Consider the following 14,305-nt stretch of genomic DNA (forward strand, 5'->3'; position numbering starts at 1 on the left):
GGGTAAATAAAGATGACCCTCGGGCTCCGGAAACCCAAGGTAAAAAGGCTTAGGTAGGCAAATGGTAAAACCAAGGTTGGACCTTGCTGGAGGAGTTTTATTCAAAGCGAACTATCAAGGGGGTCCAATAAATCACCCAACCGCGTAAGGAACGCAAAATCAAGGAACATAACACCGGTATGATGGAAACTAGGGCGGCAAGAGTGGAACAAAACACCAGGCATAAGGCCGAGCCTTCCACCCTTTACCAAGTATATAGATGCATTAATTAAATAAGAGATATTGTGATATCCCAACATAATCATGTCCGTCATGGAGCAATCTTCAACTTCACCTGCAACTAACAACGCTATAAGAGGGGCTGACATGGAAATTGGGGAGGCTTGATGAACAAGTGATAGGTAGCGCAGCATAGCATTAGAACGAAGCAACTAGCATAGCAATGATAGTAGTGAGATCCAAGGTAACGGTCATCTTGCCTGAAATCCCGCTAGGAAGAAGAACGAGTCCATGAAGAAGACGAAGCCACAAAGACGAACCAAGCGTAGACGAACGGATCCTCACGATCGTAACGAAACAGGAACTAGTGAGAAAGAACACAACCAAAAAGAAGCAAACAACATGGTAAACAAACAACACATGAACAACGCATGATGCAAAACAAGTATGATGCATGTCCGGTTTAATGAGGCATGGCATGGCAAAGTGCAACAAACAATACTACAAATTAAGTGGAGCTCAATATGCAACGAGTTGCATATCGACGAAACACCACATTCGAGTTATTTAGTTCGCTCTCGTGTAGGTACTCAACAATATTAAATGTTGTTAAACATGGCAAGAGGTGAAACAAAAGTAAAGTAACTATTTAGGCAAGTTTAAATGAGACCGGAAACAACAACCAACAATTCCGGAAAATCCTCATATGCAATTTATGAATTTGCTACTGTTCTGCCCTATACACAATTTTAGAGTTTTTAAACAGTAAAACAAAGTGCACCATGTTAATCTATGCATTTTTCCACCCCATTTACATATAAAGTTTATTAAAATTGGAGCTACGGTTATTTAGTTATGAAATTAAGCATTTTAGCATGGCATTTAAGCAAATTAACAAACAACAAGTTAAACATTTTAAACATGGATGAAAGTTTAATATTATGAAACTAGATGAAAATCTAAGCATTTTACATGTTTGAATCATTTTAATCCGGTCCACGGTTAATGAGTTATTATATGCATGATGTGCAAGGACTTTTCTGTAAAACAGTAACTACTGGAAAATTAGGAAACTCGCTGATAGGGAAAAAACAGAAGCAGGCCGAAACTGGAGCTACAGGAACTTTGGAGGCTCACCAGGCCTCATGGGCCGGTTGATGAAGGAGGCCCGACAAGGGGCGCAACTGGGCCTTGGCTGGATCGAACAATGAGGTGGAGAGGCGCGGTCAACGGGCGAGCGGTTGCGCTCTGCTCAAACTTGAGCAGCGCAGGTCTTGGTGAGGACGCTGGCGGCGGCGAGCTTGCGGGCATGCAAAGGGAGGTCGAAGGCGGTGGGCCTGCGCTGGATCTGGACGGACACGAAGCAGGGCGGGGCCATCCTGCTCATGCAGGGGCGAAACAGAGGAGGCGAGCGGTGCTCGATGCAGAGGAGGTGTAGGGGACTTGGTGGCCGGCAGCGGGGCTTGCGGTGGCGCAAGATCTGGACGGTGCTTGCCTTATCCGGCGAGGAGGACGTGAATGGATTCCCGATGGACCGAGGCAGGTCGGGGATGGCAATAGAGGAGCTCCAGGGCAACGGCAACCTCTTGTGATTGCTGACAGAGGCGTGTTCGAAGTAGAGACGATGCAGCAGTCGCAGGGTTCAGAGAGGTCGCGAGGCTCAGGCGGGGATGGACGCCGGCGACGCGGACAAGGTGAAGTCCTCCGGCAGGGAAGCTCCAGGCGGTGGCGCAACAAGATTAGGGACGCGAGCGTCCCTGGCGTCGGGTCCCAGCTAGAGAAGTGAGAGGCGAGAGAGATTAGAGATGTAGAGAGGGAGAGAAGCAGGGGGAGTAAATGAAGAGAAGGCAGGGTGTGGCGACCTGGTGGTTGCCGGCTGCTGCTACTCCGGCGAGGAGGCTCGGGGAGGGTCGGAGACGCGTGGGAACAGAGGTCTCCGGCACGAGAGGCGAGCGAGGCAGGGGGAGCTCGGTGCCAATGGCTTCGAGAATGAAGCAGTGAAGGATGGGCTGTAGGTGGAGCTCGAGGGGAGCTGCTGGTTGGATCGATGGAGGGATTGGGTGGATCTGAAAATGAGGAAGGGATTTTGGATCGGGGAGGATCCTGATGAGAAAGAGACAGGAAGAGTGGCGGCGCTCGGGAGGATCCCTAGAAATAGGGTTTGGTCTAAAATGAACTAGGGGTAGACTATATATATATATATATGTGGGAAAAGAGAGGAGTTGGATCATCCGATCAAAATCCGATGGTTGAGAAAAGATAGGTTAGGAAAGTCTAAATAAGAAACAAAGATGTTTTAGAGATGTTTGGGAATAATCCAAATCCAATGGTGACGACTGCCCGGGTCGGGTTCGGGGGAGTTTCGGATGCGCGCGCGAGGGGGCTGCGAGCTGTTAAAAGAGGTTAGGTGGTCACGGTCAAGAGGGAAGCGAAAACCCGATTGGTCTCAGAACAGTCAACGAAAGCAAGGGGGGCGCGGCAACTACAAACGGGTGCAAGCTTTATGAAAACATGCAGATGCAATGCGCATGATGCTATGAGATGAGATGCATGACATGAACAAAATGCAAAATAAAATACAAAAACCCAACCATGAAGGAAATATCATGTCGCATCTCCGGAAAAGGCAAGAGTTTGAGTTACGAATATGGAAAGTTGTATCTGGAGCGTTACAACACTCCACCACTACGAGAGGATCTCGTCCCGAGATCTAGGATGGCACCAGAGAGAAACGGAAGAGGAAGAGAAGAGGTAAAACTAAGTTGCTTCTTCGACCAATGAGTGAAACCAAAGAACCTTGAGAGGTTGAAAAGTTGAAAGAGAGAACACAACAGAGTTGAACACAATTGAGAGCACTGCGGTAGAGAATAGAAAGAAGGAACACCATGTGAACCTTGGAGGCTGCAAAGCTATGAATGACGAGTACAATGGACAAGAAGGAATTGGAACCACTCAGGTTGAAACGAGATAAACAAGGAACAAGGAAGATCAAATTCGGACAACACTCCGGTTGAAAAGAGATGCAAGACTTGATAAGATGAAAAGAACTTGAAGAGATGACACAACACTCCGGTTAAATGGATAAGCACGAAAAGAACATGATCCTCACAATTCGAGATGATGAGTTAAAAAGCAACATCACAATGCCTGCGGAAAAAAGAATAAAAGATAGATCATTGAAATAACAGAATGGAGAAGAAAATGCCAACTTCTGCCACAACTGAGCTTGGAAAGCACCCTTCCAAAAAGGTTACAACGGGGTTGTTGGAAAACCCACAACGAAACGAATAAGCTTATAGTGGGCTTATGGAAAACATCTCGAGACTATGAGGTGACAACCGGCCACTAATGGAAACCATTGATTTGATTGGGAGAACCAAAGAGATGAAAAACTTCTTCACCAAGATGGGAAGGAGAAAATTGGATCATTGATAAGCACCACAGATAGCTACATTCCTTAGGGAAGGCTGTAGGTGATATATAACCCAATATAACTCCAACAAAAGATTGATTGGTTGAAAAGATCTCTCGAACAAACAGAAAATGATGGATTTAAATATGTCAGTCTTGAAAACTTATGAATCATGAAACACGAACGAAAATTATCAAGAATGGCATAACACCGCCTCAAAAGATAATGTAGGAAGAATTGCACTTCGGATGCAAGATGAAGAATGCTTGAACACGTCAAAACAAAACATGTGTTGAGCACCATGTTTAATTTTGAGTATAGCTTGGTGGGTCATAACTTCGAGAGGAATCTTGAAGAACAATTGAAGAATGAAAAGAATCCTTGGCGAACCACCATGTAGAGACTCCATGAAGAACTCCGGTAAGAAAAGGATGATAAAAAGAAAGAGAAGTTGAAAACACAAGGTGAAGCCTTGCAATGATTTAGGTGGAGCTTCACGACAATATAACCGAGAAAACTTGGAACTCCGGAAAAGGAAAAGATGAAGCATGTCGAACCAAAAAATGTGACAAGATGAACAACTCTGGAAAGAACAAACTAGATCACTTGGATGAAACAATAATAAGAATTACGTTATGCGTATCCTTCACCAATTTAAATTGATGACAAGCAACGGATTTGGCATGCTATTTATTCTTCTTGAGGGATTAAGGATAGAGATAGCGCAAACTTGAGAAGGTATTGATGGAACCACCGATGGGATTTGGAAACAACGAATGAATTGATATGATAACAAAGGAAGTGAAATCTTGAACGAACAACCGTAAAAATTGGAAAAGAGAGTAGCAAGGGCACAATTCACCGGAAAGAATTTGAAAACGAATGAAGATACTCGAAGGGATTTAGATACATGAGAACGAAGAGAACATGAACTGATTAGAGGATATTTGAATGATTTACCGGTAAGATTTGGAGAACGATAGCTACACGCTGAGAATGAAGAATTATGACATGATGGCCTCCGGAGGAAAGAAATGGAAACAACTCATGAAATGCTTCGAATGGTAAGAAAAGAATTGTCACAATCAAAAACAACTAGCGGGGCTACCCGCGCATTTGCGCGGCTAGAATTTTTATTTGTATTTTTTTGCTTTGACACTAGACTTAATTTGGGCTTTTAAAATTATGATGTAATATTCTATAACAAACATAAAGGACATTTGATGTCAAATGTTTTCCTTCGTCCGTGTTTGGTTTTTTCATTTCATGAAAATTATGTATGTTAGATTTACTATAAATCACTCACTAAAATTATGGGATAAAAGATTTAGCAGCATGAAAATTGCAGCGGAAGTGTAGTCCGGAAATCTCCCATAATATTATGAGACATGCAAATAGCGCGGCGGTTTTTGAACATCGATAGGAGCCATTTCACAGGTGATTCAAAAACATGCTCTAAATATTGTTATTGTAGTTGCTAGTTTATTAAAGAGGTGTGTAAGTATTTATTTTGGTTATAGAACAAATAAAACGGAACATGCATCTATCTAAAGTTGTGTTTCATGCATACTTAGCTTATATATTGTACACTCTAAAAAAAATCCTTTTTTAGATGTAATCTGAGCTTTATTAACAGTCAAAAGTCACAGTTTGTGGAATACATCTCGGATCATGAGATTGACCTAGCCAGACATGCCTTCTTGGGTCTGAAGAATGTGCATGTTTCGCTAAGCTATGGGCTTACAAAAAAGCTCCTAGATTCTGGACCAAAATATGAATTGCACTTTCACTGTGCTAGTATTATTTACCCCACTAGACATTTTGAAGCCCGAATATTGTAAATGGGCCAACCAAGCGGGTTTATCAGTGCAGCCCTTTAGCACCAGCGCATTTTTCTCTCTTATAAAAAAAGGTAGTACCAGTGGATGCACCATCGCTCGCTACTGGCAGAGTCATACCGCTGCCAACCATATCCTGAGCCAACCATATCTTGCAGTGCAGACCCTTTTTCCGAGCGGTTCAGCGGAGCATGCACAGGTATGGAAATCCCTCATCTTGCCTCCATTTCGCATGCGCTAAATTTCGTTTCAGGTAAGAAATTTATGAGTAGAATCTCCATGTGACAACCATGCTCAAGAGTGAGTAAAGAAGATATTAAAATCTCCATGCTGCAGCCACTTTTTCATAGAGCTAGAGATTGGGATTTGGGGAATATTATTAGAGGGATTAGATTTGAGGATCACGTCTTCTAAAAATCTGTACTATGAGAGAGGTGAGGGTAGATTCAATAAATTTTAAAATCTTTTTCAAGTGGAATCAATGGATGATTACATGGTGCAGGCTATCCATTATCCATTGCTAATCGCTAAAAATATATAAACATGATCTGATATGTATTATTTGCTCTCAACATTTTCTCAAGTTATGAAAATTTTAATGTAGAAAAAATCTTTATAAATACTCCCTCTGTCCCAAAATATAAAAATGTTTGTAACACTACACTAGTGTCAAAAACGTTCTTATATTATGGGACGGAGGGAGTACTAAAGATTAATTTCATGGTTACAGATTTGATAATGGAAAATGGAATATTTTGTTGAAAGATTAAAGATTCATATATGTTGGTACGTACACGTACATTTTGTTGGTTGAGTCCTCTTTCATTTTGTTGGTACACGTACATTTTGTTGGTTGAGTAGGCTACGCATCAGATTTGATCGAGTAAGCCGACGTCGCCTCTTGAGCTCCCTCCTCCACCAACGGGCTGGGATCCCTCGTGCACCACCAATCCAGGCTCCCTAGCCGGCGCTCCTCCACGCCCACGCCAGGTGACATGCCGCCCGCCGCCGTTCGAGCTCCCTTACCGGTGCTCCTCCATGCCCACGCCGGGGGACACGCTGTCCGCCACCTATCGAGAGGAAGAAGGGGAGAGTAGAGCACCTGCGCTGCGAGCCGCAATGAGAACTGCGTTTCTCCATCTCTCTCCCCTCAAATGGCGGCACCGCTCCCAATCTTCCCGGCGTGCATGTTTGCCCTTCAACTCTGCTGCCTTAGTCTAGGACCTAGTTTCAGCAAGCTATCCGTCTGACCCAAATACATTTTGTGTGAACTTAGTTCTAGAAATTTGACCAATATTAATGCTATGCACCCAGAGAAAATATTAATTTTGGTCGGATTGGTTGAGTGTTAGTAAAAAAAATGAATCATTGGTTGAGTGTTAGTCATAAGTAAAATCAATTAAGCTCTTGGTCTATGAGTTACCATGGTACACTTGTTCATGATAAAATAATATATGCCCTGGAGAATAGCTCAATCCATCTTTAGGACATTTTAATTCAAAAGGGACTGAATGTATTAAGCATTCTTTCAGCCTCTTCATCAAAAAAAGTGCAACTTGTAGTACTAGTTTAATCACTAATTTGGAGGCAAATGCAGTCCCAAGAATCACATTTAATTAGTCCAACACAAAAATAGAGTAGGCCAATGCCTTTCTTAGAGAGACAAATACAGGAGATACGGGGAATTGGAAACTATTCGTGAGAGAGATTTGATTATTAGAGTGTGAGAGATTCGTAATGCCTATTTGGGCGTAACTAATTGGTGAACTTTCTCTAGAATGATAAAAGATTTGGATTTTGATATTATTCGTTAATAGATTTTTATTGTTGTGGATCGTGGCTTTGTAGGTGGAATCCATTGGCGATTTCATTATTCCTTCTGCTGCAATATTTGGCGTGTTAAAAAAATTGAAGGATAAATAACTAATTAAAAAATTAATATTTTGTGGAAAGGTCAAACATATATATCTATGGATTAATAACTTTTTTAAATATTAAGACGTCGACCAAGTACATGTGTTGTTGATAATGTATGGTAAGGTCGTCTGTGACTATATAATCATACATGAATTGTCTAGGGAGAATTATAGTTTTCTAGACTTGATCAACTGCACAGTCAATTAAAATATCTCTTTGTAAACAATATTCTTTGCAACATCTTCAGTTGGACATTCTTCGTCATCGATCAGCACCTTCAGTCCTTCCTTGTTTGTCACTCTTGATAGTGCCACATATAGTTGTCCATGGCAGAACACTTGCTTAGGCAAATATATGCCTACCGTGTTGAAGGACTGACCTTGGCTCTTGTTTATTGTCATTGCGAAGCAGACTGATAATGGATATTGCCTTCTTTTCAGCACAAATGGCCATTTTGAGTCGCTTGGTGACATGATGATTCGAGGTATGTATACCTTATCGCCGACGTGTGTTCCTGTGATTATTTGTGTCTCGATGTATTTGTTTCCAAGTTGTGTAATTGTCATTCTTGTACCATTGCATAAACCTGCTGCTTGGTTGATGTTGCGTAGGACCATTACCGGCAAACCCACCTTCAGTTTTAACTTATGGTCTGGGATTCCTGGGACGTCAAGGTGTTGAGGAACTCAGTAGGTTCCATGTTCATCATGATGTTGGTGTTTGTCGTGGCCTTGCACACTGTGTCCAGGCTTAGGAATGTCACCTCTTCACCTTGTATTTGGGTCATTTATTTCCCTGACTGTATCCTTTCTTGGACATAGTATTGCTCTTTCTTCTAGGTAATCCCGCTCACGGTATTTTTGCAGCAAGTTTGGGTATATGCTTTTGATGATTTGTTCTTTACGATTTTCTCCTTTCTCTAGCAGTAGGTCCTTTGGTATTTTTATCCAATCCTCTCCTTCATCTGATGTTGTTTTCCCATCGCCAATCTGTAGTATCCACTCTGCAAATTCAGCGACTTCTTGCTTTTGTATTGGATCATCTGACAAATACTTCAGCCGCGTGTTTTGTGTTAACTCAAATATTTCAAAGTGTTTCCACAGATATGACCTTTTGATTGAAGCATTAACTATCTGCTCTCTCCTTCCTTTCGTTATAACTGGCAGGATTTGTCTGAAGTCGCCTCCTAGTATAACTGTCATTCCACCAGATGGATTTTCATCGTTGTTTTCATTAGTGAATCTGAGAATATCTCTAAGGCTTTTGTCTAGTGCCTCAAAGCAGTGTTTGTTTGCCATAGGAGCTTCATCCTACAATATAAGTGAGGTCTTCTTTAGCAGTTCACGCAAATGCGAGGCTTGTTTTATTTCACACGTTGATTCTTCAATGATATTAAGTGGAATACGGAACCTTTAGTGTGTTGTTCTTCCACCTTGGAGAAGCAACGCTGCAATGCCACATGATGCTACCGCAAGCACTATCTTCCCCTCTGATCTTACCTTTGTCGTTATTGCTTTCCATAGATAGGTTTTTCATGTGCCACCGTTGCCTTCGACAAATATCTGCTTTTCGAGCCCATTGTCGACTAACTCCATTATTGCATCATAGGCTTTTTTCTGGTCTTGGTTAAGATTGTTTAGTATCATTTTGTGTTCATCCTTGAGTTTGTCCATGTCATAGTTGACCTCTTCGTTTATTAGTCTGTTCCCAAGTTCGTCTAGCTCTGTGGCATTTGGTAGTTCTATGTCTGGATAGTCCTTTAGTGACTTTTCTACTTGCCTCATCAGTTTTTCTATCTCAATTAGACCATACGCTTTCTTCTATGTGTTGGTGAGCTGAAGTACTGGAAAGTTAGAACAGTCCTTCTTTTGTATTGCATATCTTCACATAGCGCCTCCCTTGTTGAATCCCACAATACCTTTGGGTTTGTGAATTTGCAATGGGATAATATGGTGGTGAATAACTGACGCAGTTGTGTTCCGGATGCCCAACTTGATGCTTCATTGATACAGTCAATCCACTTAGTGTCATCATCGAGAAATCCGAGGGCTTGGCATGCTGATTTGTATGTTGGGTGAGTGACTCCATCAATGGTCCTAATGTCCTCAAATGATGTGCATCCTTTCTTGGTGTTTAGAAGCATCCTCATATGATATTTCTCGCCACTTGCGGGATGTGCATAGTAGATTCTTCCAATTGCATAGTCCCTTTTTTGCTCCAGCCAACATTTTGTTTTGCTTTTCCATACAAACTTTGTAGGGATTCTGCGTAAGTCAATTCTTTTCCTAGCTCGTATATTTTATTTGCCTCCATCCACTGAGTGAACTTGGTAATTTTAGATCCTTCTCTTGTTACTATCTTTTCAAGATCAGTGGAGTCTGGAAAAATGACTTGTTGCTCATTTTCAAGATGGAAAGGTAGCCTCTCAACTGCTGGATCACGATACTGAAGATCAAACTGAAATATCCTCCAGCATGCTTCTGATGTTGATATGTATCTCATCTCTAGGTATTTCTTGATCTCGTCAGTTTCGTTTGCCGCACCCCTTTCCTTCAGCAAGGCTGTGACATGGTCGTCATCTTTATGGATATACTTAAATAGGTACTTGATTGATCTGGACCTATTGCACCACTCGACATTTATATGAGCTTGAAATTTGACCAGAAGATTCTGGTTGTATGGCACAACAAATCTGTTGTCGAGCATTACCCCTCCCGTTTTGATCTGCCTTCTGTCATCCCTCCTTTTATATACTGGAAATCTGTCCTCGTCAATGGTAGTACTGGCATTGTATCTTTTTGGGAAATGCTTGGTGCATCTATGGTCCACCATGCATGGTGAGTTTTTCTTAGCCTCTCCGCACGGGCCATGCATCATGAAGTTCTCAACAGCTTCAAATGCCTCCGGATCCCCATCCTTGTTTGGGATCTCAACGCTTATTATTTTGTCGATTTGCGATGGTCCTGGGTACTTTTCTTTGTCCTTCAAAAATATTAGTATGTGGGCATGAGCGAGTCCTCTCTTCTGGAATTCTATTGCGTAGATGACTGCAGTTGATTAATAGTTTGCCAGATTTAGCTAAAGTTGGAATGCATGTTACTAAAGAGCTAGAATTTGACGGAGTATAAGATGATGCATGATACTAAAGAGCAAGTCTGACGGACTATAAGATGATGCATGAAAGAGTAAAGATTGATAGTCAATGGGACTTACTTGCAACTGTTTCTCCAAAGTATTTCTTTTCTTTTATGTCTCTCATTAGCTCCTTTAGTTTGATCATAAATACTCTGTCCACAATATCTGGCCGATCGGCTGGTTTTTGGCCACCACCCGCTTCATCTAGCATGTATTGGATCTCAGGCCACTTTGCATTGCATGTGAATGTTATAAATAGGTCTGGGTATCCAGCCCAACGACATATTGCAAAGGCATCTTGCAGATATTGTGCCTTGTTTCTTCTACCACCTGTAAAAGATGAAGGCACAATTATCCTTTTTCCAACTTGCTCTGTTCTTGTGTCCCCTTGCTCAATCGCATCCTGCAATCCACTATAAAGTTCAGTTTGTAGCTTTCCTTGATTGTGTCGGATCCAATTTAGTGTATTTTGCTCGATACATGTGTATACATCCACCCAAAATTGCAGCGACAGATGCCCAGACTTAAGCAGTAACATTCCTTGATCAGGACGTTGTTGTAGGTAGAATGCATAGTAGTCCAACAACATTACGTATTTCCTGCTGTTTGTAGCTCCCTTTGTTTTCTTGTAGGGTATCTCAAGTTTAAAACCATCTTCTCCGTATGGAAACAACAACGGATATTGCATGGACATGAATTTCGGGTGGATCTCTGATATCCATTGCGGCTCCATATTTTTGTACTCAACAACAATGTCATGTCCTTCACTCTCTCTGGTTGGATCTCTTACTACCAATGCTGCAACTTCAGATGCAGGTGGAAGGTTGTGTGTTTCGTTCCTTTTGCCTAGTATCCGAAGTGTGTAATCATGGTAGTCTCCTTCTTGGAATCTATCTCTTGCCATTCTGAATGTTTTTGCGAGGATGTTGTTGTCGTCAAGCATTATTTTCAGTTTTTTGACAATGTTGGGGCCCACTGTTGATTTATTAGCATTGCATCTTGACGCACTTATCCTGTTTCCACCTCATTTTCGGTATTATAGATGTATAGCTGTGCGAACCGAGGTTTGTCTGTACCTTGAGGCAAAAGAGTTCCGATATGGTGGTAGTTCTATCCATGCAAACGAAAAACATAAGGTCCTTTGCGAGTATTTATTTCCTTGTCCACAACTCCTCCCATCGATGTGAATGAGAACATTGAGTTGTATGACCTTATATTTTCTTTGAAGTTTACCGAATCCTGCCCTTCACTTCTTAGGAGGTTTCTGGGGTATGGTGGAGGTTCTCTTAGTGGCGGCAGATCGATTTTCCCCTGTTTGCAGCATATTCCAAAAGAGGGTGCTGTAGTTCCTTTGTTTGAACTTAATCTTTCCTCACACCATAGCAATGCTTTGTAATATTGGCATTTGTATGTTGGCCTTCCGAAGTTCCATGGCTTGCTATTAGCACTTGTCAAGGTTCTGGTTCTGTTGTTGTCTCCAACATTGACTCTAATGTTGTTTCTGTTGGTATCGCTTCTTGCGCGCTTCAATTCCTTATCTTCTTCAGCATTAGCCTTTCTGAATCGTTTAGGATCCTCTGTGTTTGTGTTTGTGTTTCTTCTTCCCTCTCCAGTCCTTGTCCGCTTTGTACTCCTTGAGTTTAGAGGTTGTTCTTTCTTTCTTTTTGTATGGTGAGCTGCTGGAGGTGACATATGTTGGACTCTCATCCCTGCAAATGTGATTTCGTCAATGCGTATAGAGTTTTCTTAACATAGTATCATGTAATATGATATATGTTGTACTTAATGATGTTTTGCTGTTGCAGATATGCAAGTGCATTTGGAGATATAAGGGACTACTAATGAAGATGTCACATACAGTACAGTTGGAGATCAATGTTATTTATCTGGTAGGGCGCTATAAATAAAAAATTGTTCAACCATGTTGCTCTTTTTGTAGCTTTCACATCACTATCATGGTAGTATCAGGATGCATGAAAAAAGTGATTTATAGTTTAGTATCAGAAGAGTTTTGAGATAGAATATTAGAAGCAAGGTTGAGCTGATATCAAAATGCAGGGGAAAACTTGAAGAATTGCATGTGGATATTACCCAAGGTTGATGGTGCCGATGCCGTGTCTTCAGTTTGTTGGGCGTTTCTTTGTGCCTTCGATCGTTTCGGCATCGCGGGCGTATATTGGATGCAAGTTGCTGGAGTTGTTACCATGCCTTCAATTTGTCGGCCGTCTCGTCCCTTTGATTGTCCTGATATCTTGAATAAGGATCTATTGAGAAAGTGCATCATGGGTCATTTAGAAATGTTTGTCTTGTAAAAATATAGTTGAAATTATGTGATATAAGCAGAAGGGATGAGTGTGTGACCATACCTCTTATTTGTTTTCTGAGACTGATCTAGCAATTTGTATCTTCACGTAGGGATTTGTATTATTTAAATTACCTGAGAGCAGAGGTTCTATGAGAATATGTTAGCTTGTAATAAGGATGTCAAAATAATATGCTTATTAAAAAGAGGAAATACATAATACCCTGAAGCCTTTTCCTGTTTATTAGTCTGATGAGTTACTTCGAATTCGAGAAGACGCATCAGTCTGCGATGAGGCTAATTGTGCTAGTACCACGTGATGTGATGCACTTTATATAATGATATGGCTAGATGTTTTCCTAGGGTGTACAATTAGGAATCATGTAGTGAGTCGAAATCGTATTGTACAATACGGATTGTTTTTAAAGGAAATTTAGCTGGATATAAACAATAGTTAGGCGTGCACCAGCAATTTTTTATTGGCGGGCTATCCCAATTTGGGCTTGGCTGTCAAAAAGCGGTCTAGACTTCAAATAAAAAACAGTGATACATAAACTATATTTTATCCGCACTTCAACTCCCATGCTGCAGTGCTCTGAAAACAAAGAAATCACCCCCTTCACTGCTTATTATCTTCTCATCCGGCCAAAGATCCAATCCCCCTTCAGACTTCATACCAATGTACTGTTCCTCTTCCACACAGAGCAAATCACTTCAGATTAGCTTTCGGCGACCTGCTGGGCTATGATTCTCGCTGGATCTGCTCAATATCTTGCGCCAAGGAGGGCACGCGGTGGCGCTGTCGCACGGAGATGCCGGCACAGGCGAGTTGCCGCGAGGTCAACCAAGTAGTCGTCGACCTGCGTGGATTAGCGCGGCGTGACAAACACTAAGGAGTGGAAGCTGGGTGCATTAGTGCCGCAAGTAGCAACGCAGGTTTGGCCTTCAACCTTTTTTAGAATCGTTTGGCCTTCAACTATGTTGCCTAGTCTAGGACCTATTTCAGCTAGGTATGTGTCTGGCCCAAATACATTTTGTGTGAAAAAAATAATTTTGGTCGGATTGGTTGAGGGTCAGTGAGAAAAATAAATTAAGCTTTTGTTCTGCGAGTAACCATCATACGTTTGTTCCTGATAGTATATACGCCCTGGAGAAAAGCACAATCCATCTTTTGTTCGCTTTAAATTTCATTGTGGTATCACATGGATCATTTCGCAGTAAAGCTATGATTTTGATTATTTTATTTTGTTCATAGTATTAAAATGGAGTTCCAACTCAATCTTTTCATATATTGTTGAGCATTTGTTCTCATATATTCTAGGCCAAATATATACAAATATTGTTTTATCAAACGTAGGCACATCAGAGCTTACTTTTGAATCATTTAAAAACAAAATGACATATTGTTCATACATATTGACCATACATAAGAACACGCTAAATATTTCCATTTTCTGATACATTAAAATAATAAATATGTTG

At 41.4% G+C, this 14,305-nt stretch overlaps 1 long non-coding RNA gene across 2 annotated transcripts; it reads left to right on the forward strand.

Moving 5' to 3' along the window:
- The first annotated feature begins 5,559 nt into the window (after positions 1–5,559).
- Positions 5,560–13,048, forward strand: LOC119364359. 2 transcript variants are annotated; one of them, XR_005174858.1, is made up of 5 exons: positions 5,560–5,668; positions 7,827–7,870; positions 7,998–8,075; positions 12,327–12,410; positions 12,580–13,048. It is a non-coding gene; the product is annotated as an uncharacterized LOC119364359 (long non-coding RNA). The 2 variants fall into 2 exon arrangements; XR_005174857.1 differs by lacking the exon at positions 7,998–8,075.
- The last annotated feature ends 1,257 nt before the right edge of the window (positions 13,049–14,305 follow it).

This window comes from Triticum dicoccoides, chromosome 2B (assembly GCF_002162155.2).
Source record: "Triticum dicoccoides isolate Atlit2015 ecotype Zavitan chromosome 2B, WEW_v2.0, whole genome shotgun sequence".
In the NCBI taxonomy this organism is placed as follows: domain Eukaryota; kingdom Viridiplantae; phylum Streptophyta; class Magnoliopsida; order Poales; family Poaceae; genus Triticum; species Triticum dicoccoides.